Below are 14,111 nucleotides of genomic sequence, written 5' to 3'. Positions count from 1 at the left end.
ATTTATCCCGCCGGGAAAATAGCAACAGCGCCGGGATCCGCCCACAAAGTTACTTGCGCTTTGCGCTTTGACACTTGCGTTTCAGATCGTTAAAATAGGGCCCATTATCTGCAAAGTCTTGTTTAGTGTTACACTGCAATTCTGAGCATTCTCCCTGGTTTCATGTCTCTTGGTTTTGGATTTCTTGCCTGTTCCGTGGATTACTCTTTTGCCCGTGTTCCCTGCCTTGTTGTGTTTGTTTGTATGGACTGCCTGCCTTACTTTGGATTACGTCTTTGGATTACCCTGTTCAATAAATACTGCATTTGGATCCTCAACCTTCTTGTCTCGGAGCAGTTCGTGACACTAACTGTCTGTCTGTCTGTCTGTCTGTCTGTCTGTCTGTCTGACAGACAGACAGACAATGCTTTGTCTAGCCAGTTTAAATCTGTTTTAAGAATTATGTCTTGTCTTAGAAAACCACATCCTTAACTTCTTTCTCGACATTATAGTAAACGCTGTCTGATCCCCTTTGGCTCTTGAGAAAGTCATTTTTTAACTGAAACTTCCTCTCAGATTGACCTATAGCACAGTTGTTGGGTTTTTTAACCTTTGGCAAAAATTAATCAGAACATGCATAATATTCCATACACTTCTCAGGCCTAATTGGTGAATATCTGCCTGTCTGTTTCTGAACATATAATTCATTCCGTTTTTTTTTTCCCGTTTTTTTTTTTATTACACACACGAGTGAACAGCTCCAAACCTCTCATCCATCCATCCATGTGCAGTTCAGTGTCTTTATCTTCCTCTTGTTCTTCCTCCTGTTTATTCATTTGGTTTGTGGGCAGAGACCAGCCCAGATCATTAAAACCTCCCCGAATATCCTTCACTCTCTCTCTTCTTTCATTTTTTATGTGGAGGGGCGCCCACAGCTTATAATAAAAGGCAGAGGATTTTAAATTAGAAATTAATTTGGATAATTTGTCTCCTACGAGCGGCCTCCTCTGACGCGCCTGCTAGGAATATGTTAATATATCATATTAAGTAATTGCTGGACCCAGATGCACATGATTATGGCACTGAGGATAGCGATCATCTAATTAGTGAGCACTGCCTCACCACAACACACACTCACTGCTTAGGGCACACGCGACTCTGAGATGACAACCTCACACACACACACATATTAGATCAGTGGTTCTCTACTGGTTTTGCTGCAGGATTCACATCAGACATCAAGTGGCGACTCAACACAGTACCACAAATTAATCAAAATGTCTTTAAAATCAAATGTTGAAATTTATTATTAATTAGGTTAAATGTTATTAAGTTAATATTTCTCCATACATATACTTTGTGGTTAGTGTGCAAGTGAAGCTGTAATTATTGTCATCTGGGTTATATTTTCTATATTTATTCATGGTTTTTGAGGAGTCTGCTTAATTTGACTCACTTCCACTAAGTCAAATATTAATTTATGTTGAAATATTGACTATGATTGGATGTACAACGTTTGATGTCATCAACAAAAGGGAATACTTTTTTTTTTCCTTCCTTCTAAAAGTTGAGAAGCCTATTTATTTTACTATGCATACTTATGTAATTAGTTACATGTTACTGTTTTCATTTAGCATTGTTTTTCAGCTGCTCTCCATCAGATCTGAAACCCATTTTTGAGTCGGGACCAGCCAACTGAGAATCTAGAATGAAAGATTATCAAGATCTCTCAGTGATTAGCACTGTGTGTGTGTGTGTGTGTGTGTGTGTGCATCTCACACTGTCGCATGTTGCAGTCAAGGTCATCCAAAATGGGCCCCCTCCCATCTCCCCTCTCTGCTATCTCTCTCTGTCAGAGAGTGATGGAGGCAAAGCTGTAATAAAAGGTAAAGAAATCTCCAGCACTCACTCCACATAAACTCCATACACTCACACACATGACACAAAGCATGAACTCTATGTGTTGGGTTTGTCAAACAGAGCTCAGGTATACAGTCCCACATCCATACAAAGATTTTAGACACATCTCTGCAAACGATTGTTAAGAGATCAAAAGCTTATTTTTTCATGTGACACCATGTTCTATTCTATTTTCTATTTTAATGGTTTATTCCATTTGTCCTCAGACGTAGGAAATTGGTGTGGCTATTTGGTGTGAGCCCAACAACCCTGATGTCAGAATACAATATGACTGCTCAGCGCCGTAGTAAAACAGTAGTAAAATATTGTTTATTACCACTTCCGTTTGTCTGTCTCAATAAACCCAGCAGTCCACACAGTGCTATTCAACCTCTATTTGTGGACATGATACTTCTGCATTATCTGTGCAAAATACTGCTTTATTATGTGATTATATTCCGAAAGAGAACGCGCAACAAAGGTTTCCCTGGACGTGTCAGTCTCATCCCAAGACGTCATATGACTGACGCTTTTGACCATACGCCAACATCCGACGTTTTAGGGTACCCTTTAACGTCAGTTAGATCACGCTATCTAATCCTAACCCTACCCCAGACCTAAACCTACCCGCGTCAACTAACTGACGCTAAAGGTAAAGCGTCAGTCAGATGACGCCCTAGGATCGTCATCTAACTGACGTTAAAGGGTACCCTAAAACGTCGCATGTTGACGTATGGTCAAAAGCGTCAGTTATATGACGTCTTGGGATGAGACTGTGTTACATATTCCGTGTCCATATTCTCTGACCTGATTGCTGGATCTCACGACCCATTCGTACGAATTTGTACGAGTGAGTAAAAGGTGGCTAAATGCCAAATGTCTTGACAATTCCATTTACCTCCGAAGAAGGATGGGAATGACGTCAGACCCGAGGTGACCAACCCGATCTCACGGCAATTTTACGAGGTGGCTAATTCGTGAGAGTTCATACGACCTCACTCATATAAATTCGTATGATTTTTGCTAAATCGTACATATTTTACGAGTTGCCCAATCCGTATGAATTCGTACGAATGACCTACCCCTGACCCCGCCCCTAAACCCAACCCATCACGTGGGTTTAGACAAATCGTACGAGTGAGTGTTCATATGTAGGCTATTTGAAACACATATGGGAAACTGTGAAAAATACAACACATTTTCCTATCACACACATCACTTATAAAACGGCGCGAAAATGCCTTACGTTGGGCGCTGCATTAGACGTGCCCTGTAGGTAGCATTACAATGAGAGCACGTCGGATAAAGTTCAATGGACCTGAAACAAAGCCAAACATCATGGCATGCCATTTTGAGCAAACATTGCTTAATCACTTTTAAATTTCCCAGCAGCCCCTTCTATGACTGACATATGGCCCAGATCTATTGGCTGTCATGCTCAGTGGCCTGTGCTTTAAGTATGATTTTACCATTACAAACTCGCTCTGTTTTCTATGCATGCCAGAGCAGTATATACTGTCTGACATATTGAATGCTCATGGCCTGACCAAAAGAAGTCTCATTCAAATATGTGTTTCAAAGTATCTCAAAAGGACATCAGAACTACAGGTCAGTAGTTTTTATATGAAAATAACGCTAAATGCAAATAAAGGCTAAGTACACTTCATTGTATGCGTTCCACTCCGTCGTGTCTGCACAGCTTTCAAAGCATACAACCAAAAATTATACTCACATGCATGAGTTCCACACATGCACTATACTTGCTATTCTATACTCTACCAGATGTCAGAGGGCAGCACCGAGTCGTGTCATTTACAGAAGATTCGCTCGGAAGGATAGAAAAAAAGTATCAGATCCGGCATTGCATACAAAGTTTAGAGCAAGAACCAAAACTAAAACAATGGAGAAGGGTATGCTGTGTTGTTTCCTTGAATCTCTCTTTCTACTGCACAGTGCATCACAACTGTGCGTATTGCCACCTGGTCGACTCTTCTGTTTCAACATTCACCTTGCGCATGTATAGTTGTACGTGCACTGGGCTGCACATGGACGGTATGCACAGACCTCTGCGTGCCCTCCTGATGACAAAAATTACATCATGTGGTCACGGCCACAGTACTTTTGACTTAATGAATGCAACTACTATAACTGTTTATATTTAAGCAAAATAAATGAGTTAATCACCAGCATACAATCAACATCTATGAATTTTTGGTGCAAATTCATCTGACGCTCAGTTTAAATTTTCTAAAACCGTTAGATAAAACCCGGTTGTGGGACGTCATCTAATATGACCCAGTCCCAGACCACATTAAATCACATTAAAATCAGTGTCCAATGCCACAGCTATAGGCCATATAGGCCTGATTAAAATTTTCTCAGACTCGTTTGGTCATTTTGCAGTGACAAAAACACAAAGTTAAGAGGCTTAAAATGCGGTAATCACTCAGAGCACATTTGCCATCTTAAAACAAAGAGCTTCACTGCAAATGCAGTCTTTTCCTCTTTTTGTTCATCACATATGTAATACAATGTAGCATTTGTCTATTTTAGAATAAACATCTGGAAAAAAAAGTTCACCCTAAAATTGGAAATATGTGAGAATTCCATTAAGTTTTTCCATTTTGCATGAAGAAGACCCAGCAGGGTTGAAACGTTCCCTTTATATTTAATTAATGGGTGTTTAAAGCAGTGTTGCGGATATTAATTTTTTTTCACTTTAGTAAGTTCCTTTTGTCCTGTACCTGCCAGAAGGTGGGACATGCACACAATTACTTGTATAAATAAAACGAATTCCATTAAGTCCTATGGGTAATATCTATGAAATTTAGTTGTAAATTCATTGATCTGTCGCTTGGTTGACGCTTACTAAAACCGGTATCCCAACATGGCCAGGTTCTTATATGACCACATTAAACCCAAGTTTCAGCTGTGTTGTGCGGGTGTCCAATGCCACTATATAGGCCAAACTGATTAAAACTTTTTCAGACTTATAGGAAGTCATTTTGCAGTGACAAAAACACAAAGTTAAGAGCCTTACAATGTGGTAAACACACAATTAGAGCAAACTTGCCATCTTAAGACAAGTGCTTCGCTGCAAATGCATTTTACAAATGTTTAATTAGGCCATATTAATTAAAAGAATCACTCTTTATCTCACACTCCGTCTTTTTTCCCTCTTTTTCCAGTGGATCAGCAGCGTGACCTCTAGTTAATTGAAACCCTGGAGAATCCTCTTGCATAAAATCAGAATCTCTCTTCTTAAAAGGATTCTGGTAAAAATAGTCCAGGCGCAGTGGCTGGGAAGCGAAGGCCTGCAGCTATGCAGCCGAGTCTCGCGGTGGCCCTTTGCCCTCCTTCCATCGGCGTCCTGGAACAAGTGCTACCGCTAACTAGCTGGGGATGCATTAATTAATTGCAGGAAAACACAGACGTAATGTCTATAGGGCAGATTATTCCCCAAAAGAGAAAGAGAGGAGGAGGAAAAGAAAGAGAAAAGAAAAGGGAAGAAAAATCGAGTGTGTGCACCCTACGACCCCAAGGAGGCTCATTGTATGGTTTCGTCTTGACAATTAAGTTATGATCACAGATAACACTAATGTGTATTGCATGTGCCATACGTTTACCTTAACATGACCTCCATATTTGAGCACAAGCTGTAGGAAAGAACAATTACATTTTTGATTAATGCAAAAGTTAATATTTTTTTTTGTGAATAACTTGAATACTTGAAATATATTGACTCATATTTAGTTAGTTAGTCAGCTAGCTAGCATGTTTGGTGCTTAACAGAAGACAAAAAGTGAGAGTGAGGGTAAGTACTGTAAAATATCTCTTCTGCCACTCAGATTCAAAATTCAGAGAGCTAAATATGAACTCATCAAATTACAACGTATCCATTTCGCATCAAATTCTCCTAAAACCAAATTGTCGGAGCTATGCTATCAATGTTCATTATATACGTCTGTACATGTGTGTATAGCTTGTATAGTGTATAACTTCTGCCTGTTTTAGAATAAACATCTGAAAAACAACGTTCATACAACATGTGAGGAATCCATCAGGTCTCATGAGCTATGAACGAGCAATATCTGATTATCTGAAACCATTTACTTAAGTGTTTCTATTTATCTGCTGTTTCGATTGAATATTTATTCTCAACATTCATAAGCGATGTGTTTGTATCAGTTCACCTTATGAACAATGTTTTTTACTGGATTATTTGCGGAGAAGGGGGAAAAAATGGTCACACTTCAGATTAGGGTCCAATTCTCACTATTACTAACTATTAACAACTTTCTAAAAACTTCTAATTACTGCTTATTAATAGTTACTAAGGTAGTTGTTAATTTTATGTATTAAGGATGTAGAATATGGTCATGTAGAATAAGGCATTAATATGAGCTTTAGAAGTACTAATAGTCTATAGTAATATGCATGCTAATAAGCAACTGTTAATAGAGAGAATTGGACCCTAAACTAGTAAGTTTTACCAGAAAAACTGGACTTTATTGGCTATGATCAAACATTCACTGTCCCAAACAATTAGATCTCTTCTATTCTGGTCCGCAACGTCTGGGAAAACATGTCAATATTTAGTTTTGGTGTCAAAAAGTCTTTCTGTTCACGGAATAGCTATACCTTTAATTCTGCTCTCTGTTGTTCGACAAAATTATAAGCCTGATGATGTAATGGTGATGATGTGGGGGAAATAAAGGCAGTCCGATGGTATGAGCACCTCCTCTATCAGATAAAGGTATTGAGAAGGAAGTGTGTGTGTGTGTGTGTGTGTGTGGGGGGGGGGGGGTCACAATCTTTGTAACCAATTACTGTATACACATATTTCACATTCAGTCGCAGGCGCTGCGTGCAAACCAGCCTGAGGGCAGCCATTATTGATGCTATGCCCCAAGGACAGGCCATATGGGCCCCTATCTCAGAACCTTTTATTAATTCACCATAATATACCTCTCCCATGCTAGCATTTACATTGTGGAGAAATAGCTCTATAATTAAAAAAAAAGACTGTGCGTGCACATTGCTTGTTTGCAGTCGGAATGATACATAAAGCAGCCGTGTTGTCCCTCGAATCCCTGCTCCCAGAGTCCCCTCTCCATCTCTACGCAAATTAATAGCCAACCGCCACTGATGCGTTAAATTGCTTTCCGTTCGCCGCTGAAGACAACCAGATTATTTGTTATTTCTTATTAAAGCGATTCCTTGGCTCTACATTATACCAAGGTGGTTTCCTTTGTTATTTTGCAGGACTTATAAGGAAAGATTCTTATAACACACGTCACACATGGTGGATAATAAATCAGCAATATACATGACTGTTGATTGTTTTTTTTAGTTTTTTTGACTGATCTAGAACAATAGAACAATTCTAGATACATGGCTTGCTTGCCGTTGCTGCAAAAGAAAGTAGTTTAATTCATGTTGTGCTACGTTTGATGTCATTGACCAAACACCATTGATTACTGCATAGCAGAGTTTAGATATTCGTATTGATGATTTGAGAATTCGAAGCTATTATGGATGGGGAAAAGTTTTAATAAATGTCTTAAAGTTAACACCAAGCACAATACAATCTTCATAATGTAAAAAAAAATAATAATAATAACATGCAGGTCATATGGACAACTTTATGATCCAATTTTATATGTATTTTCCAATGCTATCTCACAACCAATTAAAAGGTGACCACGAGTAAAAGGTGGCTAATTCGTACAAATTCTTTACGACCTCACTCGTACAAATTCATCCGATTTGTCTATACCCCAGTGATGGGTAGTTTTAGGGGCGGGGTCAGGGGTAGGTCATTCGTACGAATTCATACGAATTGGGCAACTCGTAAAATATGTACGATTTACCAAAAATCTTACGAATTTGTACGAGTGAGATTAGCCACCTCGTAAAATTCATGCAAATTGTCGTGAGATCGGGTTGGTATTTTGTAATCATACATTTTCAATCATACATTACATGGAAAAAAGCATGAACATTCTTCAAAATTGTTCTTTTAGAGTTTCAAGTCATATAGGTTTAAAACAACATCATGGTGAGAAAATAAGTAAATGACCGAATTTTAGTTTTTGGGTGAACTCTTTTCTATTGATATAAAACGTGTTTAAACCAGAGATGGGCAAACTTGGTTCTGGAGGGCCACTATCCTGCACAGTGTAGCTCCAACCCTGGTAAAACTCATCTGCCTGTAGCCTTATAGTAATCCTAAAGACAGCTGGTTCAGGTGTGTTTGATTTGGGGTTGGAGCTAAACTATGCAGGACAGTGGTCCTCCAGAACTGAGTTTGCCCATCCCTGGTTTAAACTGCCCAATGAAGGCTCTGTCATTTGTATGGTTTTTATCAGTATACTGTAGTGTCTTTCTGCCTCACTGGGCCTCTGCTTTGTTTACATGCCCTGTCAGGGTAAATCTGTGCTAATAGTAAACTCTGTGCACACCAGCGCTGCTGTTTCCATTTGTTTACCGTCATTTCTTCTGCTTCTCTAACAACATGCATCTTTACGTTCCTCAGTGCCTGCTTTGCTGTATCTGTTTGTAATGCGCTGGAACACCTTCCCCTGTGTGCTGTCTGATGAACTCGGCCTCAATGCTGCCACGGAAAGCGGTGGTCATGCTGCGGCACATATGCGTGTCAGGCCGCGTCAGGCGAGAGGTGAGCACTGACATTATGGGCTCTGATAGCAACATGTTTCGCGTTGATGGTGGCTGTTTCCGTGCTCAGGTATCAGGCTTGCTTAAACGCACGTGTGCAGTGATCTGCCCAGGAGAAGACTTTACTCCACGCCATCAGGAACCGCACAATGCAAGCTGGCAGCTGAGCTTGTGAGGATCAACATAGCTTGAGATTCGATTTTTTCCACTTGTTCTTTCTCTGGTTCTCCTGAACTTTGATTTTTACTCAGTAGTCATATCCCATATTTTTACACATGTACATCATACAACTTTGGTTGTATTCTTTTAGTGTTATCTAAGGTTTAATTTCTTAAAGGAATAATTTTCATAATAATGAAAAGTCTGTCATCATTTGCTCACCCTCATGAAGTTTCAAAGCCACATGCTATATATCTTCTGTGAAATACAAAAAGTTTTAAAGTTTATTATTATTATTTTCATTATCGTAGTGTGCTATATATAAAATGTATTTCCATCCACCATGCTAATGAAGAGCCATGCTTATGGTTTTACCTGTGGTTGCCATTTTCCAATCACAAATACCACACGTAAAATTATGAATATTACGCAGGAATAAAAGCTTCAGTAAATTGTCATAATGATATGAATTAAGTACTTTAAAGTACCTCCATTATTTATTTATTTTTACTTTTGTTTGCTGTTTTGTTGTTGTTCCCTTTATTTGCCTTTGAAAAAATTACAATAGGTAATTAAGTAAACGATAAAAAGAAAACTTTTTCCAAGGAGACAATCTTAGTCCCACAGTAAGAATTGTAACATATAAATTAGCTGTTAATAAACTTTTTACAGATATCCATTCATTTATATCTGCATCGCAAATAAATGTTTTACTGTCAAATGTGTGGTTTTACATGCAACTTTATTAGAAATGACACTTTCAAGTACGTTTATAATTACATGATAATTATGCCCTTTATATCTGTTTCTATGAATTATAGTAATTTTAGAATCAATTGAATCCACATAGCTGAGACAGTTTTAAAAATGGAGTTTGGATTCTGTAAAACATGTAACCAAATATGAAATCTGTACAGTACCGTACAGTGCAGTACAAAACAGAAACTTTAGAAATGAAGCTGTGATGCTGCCCCTTTTCTGACAGTGTAAATCTTTACAACACATCTGTGGGCGAGAGAATATTAGATGCATCACGATTCATTTAGAGAGAATTGAAGTGTTATGAAGGATTTTCCAGCCAGGTTGAGTGTCAGCCGCCCCACATACGACAGAGGGCTGTTTAAAATTCTGGATTTGTCAGTCGGTCTGTCATAATTTATTGGAACTCATCTGTAACAAGGGCCTGGCTCAGATTTACACACTGATTTGAAAAATAAATAAGAGCGATACAGACCTGCGCTGCTTTAATGACAGACTGTACTGACATGAAAGAGTGGAGATATGAAACAGAGAGAGGAAATTAGATATTATGCCCTCAAGACAACTGCAGCCACTGGTCCATTCATTATTAGTGTGATATTTATTATTAAGAATTCCTCTCAGTGAGAGAGCGCAGAATATTCTCCCGGCTCCAGCACTTTGAGTCCTGTCAGGAGTGAAGTGTGTGCAGATCATTCCTGTAACGCTGCTGCTGACACGGCAAATCTGCAAGATACATCATGTGAATATTGTCTTGCTCACACACACACACACACACACACACTCGTGCAAGCGTTCATGTGGAAGCGGGCAGTTTACACAGCCCAGACATTCATGAGAGAAATATTTATAGTTGTTGAGATGGAACCAGATTTTCTAGAAAAGTCTCTAATGTATGCTGAATCTATATATATATATTCTATATAAAACCATTGGGAGAGTGTGGTGTTGGCAGGTGTATGGCATATAGATCTGGCTTTCGTAAAACATTTTACATATATTTTTACATACATTCAACTTGTACAAAAGCTTCTCGCTTTATTGCGTTTAATTCACGTTTTTGTAGTTTACGCTGAGACGATAACAGAATCGTTTTTTAAAGAATTAAAACGTATAACAAGTTGTCAGTTTTAAGTAGAAAATGGTGCCCTTAGAAACATTTCTTTTTGTTATCAGATTCATAAAGTTCTAAAGAGCAGCTTCTATTTAAAATTTGTTTTTGTAATAGTGTTTTAACTTTTGATCAATTTAAATAAAATAATTTGTTTAAAAAAAGAAAATCTTACTGAGAACGGTATATCCCCAACTTTTGAACGGTATAATACAATTTAATAATAATTGCTGATCTTTTGTTTTGTTTGTCTAATTGAATTTAAAACTTATGTTGTATTCAATATGACAAATAATAATAATAACGAAAAAATAAGTCTGATACAAAATATAATGTTTCTATTCCTTTTTTGACTGCACCAAGTAATAAACATACTGATTTGAAATTACGGGCCCATCAAGTGTCAATAAAAAAAATGACTCATCTCTATCTCTCAGGTTTTATGAGAGATCAACCAACCCCCCTTTGTGACTTTGGTTGGCAAGTCACATTTTGTTTATGCATTAACAAAATAGTTCATGTTGCTTATGACGCCTAATTAATGGTAATATGAATACATTTAAACATTTTTTTTAAACCGATTGTTTGATAAACAATTTAGAAAAAAAAGGGCCCTGAAGCAAAAAAAAAAAAAAAAAAATTCCATTACACATCCTTAGTTTTTAACCAAGCCTCAATTCTATGTTAAGCATCATGCAGACAGTCTGTACTGTGTGTGTTCTGAGTGTGTATAGGGTCAAAGACTGTTTGATGAATGAAACGCTCACACTTCAAATGGCTTTTAAGGCTTCATTGTTCAATGTGCTAGTGTTTCTCTTAAGATAAATGGTTCTTTTAGCTGCGGTCAGCTGGGGCTTTCAAACATACTATGATCTAAAATTGACCTTTAGGCAGTGTGGTGGACGAAGCACACGAATCAAGTACTGGAGTATAAGTGCAGATACCCTGATACCATTTTACTCCTGTAAAAGAACTTCTTTCCAATTTTACTTAAATAAAAGTAGGTTACTCGATTTTTAATGTAGTATTAAAAGTAAAAAGTACTGATCAATGAATGTTTATTTTGTAATTGTATACTTGCATACTTTTACATTAATTTTATATTATTTTAGATAATCCTACTGCTCAAAATGGGGGAGGGGGAATCGCTGGGTCTAATATAATTGTTATGAACTGTCAGTAGCCAGCACTAGTAAGGAAGATTAGTGGATGCAGCAGATACATAATATGTAGGCTAAATGTGTTGACAAAAATAAATACAGACGTCACATATAGGGCTAAATGCATAACATTTTACAATGAACGCTATGCAAACTAGTTTTATATGATTTGAAATGGCAGGGAAGAATGCAAGTGCAATAATTTGTGTTATTTAATGTTATGTTGTGTGTTTTTTTTTTTACTTAAAATCTACAGTCCACCATTGAGATGGAGATATGGACATGCCCGCATTCAAGCATTATAGGCTACAGCTCACCCTTTTACAGCAGATTTAGTTTACAAACAACTGAAAGTGATGACCTAAATATGATTTTCATTAACAATAATCAATCCTAAAATTCGAGAACAGTCCAAATCGCAAGTAAATCGTTCGATTTGCAAACCGATTTAACAGGTTAGAAAAGAATCAGCTCGTTCATGAATCGGAGTCCGTTGTCGCCTCTTGGAGCTTGTGACGATTTCTTCAATTCAAAGTCACAAATAACGATTTGTTTTTATGAAATGTAGTGGAGTAACAATTACATTGGAATGTAGTGACATAAAAGTAAGTTTCTCAAAATAAAAACAGCCAGTAAAGTACAGATACTTGAAAAAATGTAGGTGGCTACAGCAATGAAGTAAAACATCCACCACTGCCTTTAGGCTCAATGTATCTTCCACAAATGGACTGCATTTAAAATGGGTTTGATTTAATTAACGTAACATCTCTTTTCCAGTTCACAACTGATCGTTGAATGTTTGAATAGTTTGCTGTATTTAGCTAATTTTACACACAGAACCACATACAGGCAATATCATTATAAATCTAGTTTATGTTGATCAGGTTGAAAAATAGTGGGTTAAAGATGTATATAATATAAAAAAACATTTGTGTACCTAAGACTTGCTACTGATATAATTATTACATTTTTTGCTGATACCGAATTTATTAATTTTGTTTAGTGTACGCTACAATGCAAAATACATTTTGAATAATTTCATTTTTAAACTATCTTTGTAACTTTCCTGTATTTTTTTTAATTTTTATATTTTGGATACAATTATATAAAATTGTTACTGATTCTGATTTAGCAACTTTGTTTAGTGTACAATGCAAGATCAAATAAAAATTCCTTTTTGAGATAGGCCTATATACAAGAAACTGTAAGTTGTGTGATATTGTAAATTATTACCTGTTCTCTATAATTTAGCACGCTAACATTTCAGTGTGGTGGAGTCAGTCTTCATTAGACCGCTGACAGAAACACAAGAGCTCATAGAGAGACACAGAAAACAATCTGCTGAGGCTGTGAACTCCAGCACTACAGAATGACCCGGAGAAGCTCCACTGCCAGCTGGACATAAGTGGAGGAAACAAGGAAAAAATGTTCTCACAGATGTTCATCTCCAGTGCCAGATGACATTCATAAGAAAAAGTGATCAAGTATATGACCAAATTGCTTTTCACAGCATGTCATTTCACTCGGCAGCCATTTCGGCAACACCTGTAGGCATCGTAGTCATGCAGTACTTGGACACAGAATGACCAATATCTCCAAAACTGTATGACAAACATTATGTCAAAACAACTACACAATCTGCTAAACCACAAAAATCTTTCCTTAACTCTGACACCACTGGTTCTCACATTTCTCACTTCATGTTTGAATACATGAATCACATTTGGACTGTTTGCTTTTTCTTTCTGTATTGCACACACATCTATGTATTATATTTATGACATAGAACATAGCACTTAAGTCATATGACTACTTTAATATACTGTTATGCTGCATTTTTTGGCACTTGACAGCCCATAGAAAGGGTTAGTATAAAGTTTAGTATCTTGTTACTTATATAGGTTGAATCATTTGCTCTGATAGCAAGAATAGCAAGTGGGTCCATGTAGTGAGCTACCTAATATGACATTTATTAATCAAAATAAGCGGCCCTCAAATTATTGAGAACCGGCGATTTTCACCTTTTCTTTTTACGTGACTGAACTAACACTAAAAAATCCATTGCGTATATACACAAGAAAATATATAATAAATAGTGTATTTAAATATGTTTATAATATTTAAGAACTGCACCTAAAAAGAAAGCAACGGCAATAAATACATTTTAAACCAACAAACAAGAAAAAATACAGTTTTTGAGTGCAGGTTGAAAGTTGGCCTTCACAAACAGCAACAAAGTGCGAATGAAACCTCTCACACAGTTAAGCTTCACCTGTAGGGAAAGCAGCTTGGTCATTCTGATTTTGTGTTCCACTGAAATATTCATAAAATATAAATATTTCAACATTGATAAGAATAATAAATGT

Source organism: Rhinichthys klamathensis, unplaced genomic scaffold (genome assembly GCF_029890125.1).
Source record: "Rhinichthys klamathensis goyatoka isolate OS25496 unplaced genomic scaffold, OSU_Roscu_1.1 h1tg000064l_1, whole genome shotgun sequence".
In the NCBI taxonomy this organism is placed as follows: Eukaryota; Metazoa; Chordata; class Actinopteri; order Cypriniformes; family Leuciscidae; genus Rhinichthys; species Rhinichthys klamathensis.
This window is presented reverse-complemented; position numbering follows the sequence as displayed.